Genomic DNA, 535 nt, shown 5'->3' with positions numbered 1-535 from the left:
TTTTATTACCACTCTATTTCATATTATTCCCCTTAGTTTTGGATTATTATTACACAATTTTTAATAAAATTTATTAATTATCAACATTCTCATCGATTTTATTTTGAATAATCAAACTTTTATTTTCATTATTCAACACTAATTTCTTAAGAAACTGTTTTTTATCATTACAGTCGTGTTCGGGCCCGGGCAAGTTTTCATTAAATAATATATAGAGCAGCAAATTTTCAAACCCTTTTGCACCTGGGCCCCAAAGGTATTTCCCAAAACTTAACCCCCTTTTCCCCCTCTCGGCACTCTATTGTTTTCCCACCTTTTACTGGTTGCCTCTCTTTCTGGCCCCCTGACAAACAGATGCTCCCCTCCTCTTTACAGCTCCACCCCCTACCCCTTACGGAAATGGGAGCCAACTCCTTTGGGGCGATTGCTCCTCCTGCGGGGAAAACCCGTCCCAACCCCATAGGTCGGGGGGAGGTTTTGGTTTTGGGGTTCTCTTCCTAGCCGAAAACCCTTTTGTGTCAAACCCCTTTCCCCT

Source organism: Penaeus monodon, chromosome 15 (genome assembly GCF_015228065.2).
Source record: "Penaeus monodon isolate SGIC_2016 chromosome 15, NSTDA_Pmon_1, whole genome shotgun sequence".
NCBI lineage: Eukaryota > Metazoa > Arthropoda > Malacostraca > Decapoda > Penaeidae > Penaeus > Penaeus monodon.
This window is presented reverse-complemented; position numbering follows the sequence as displayed.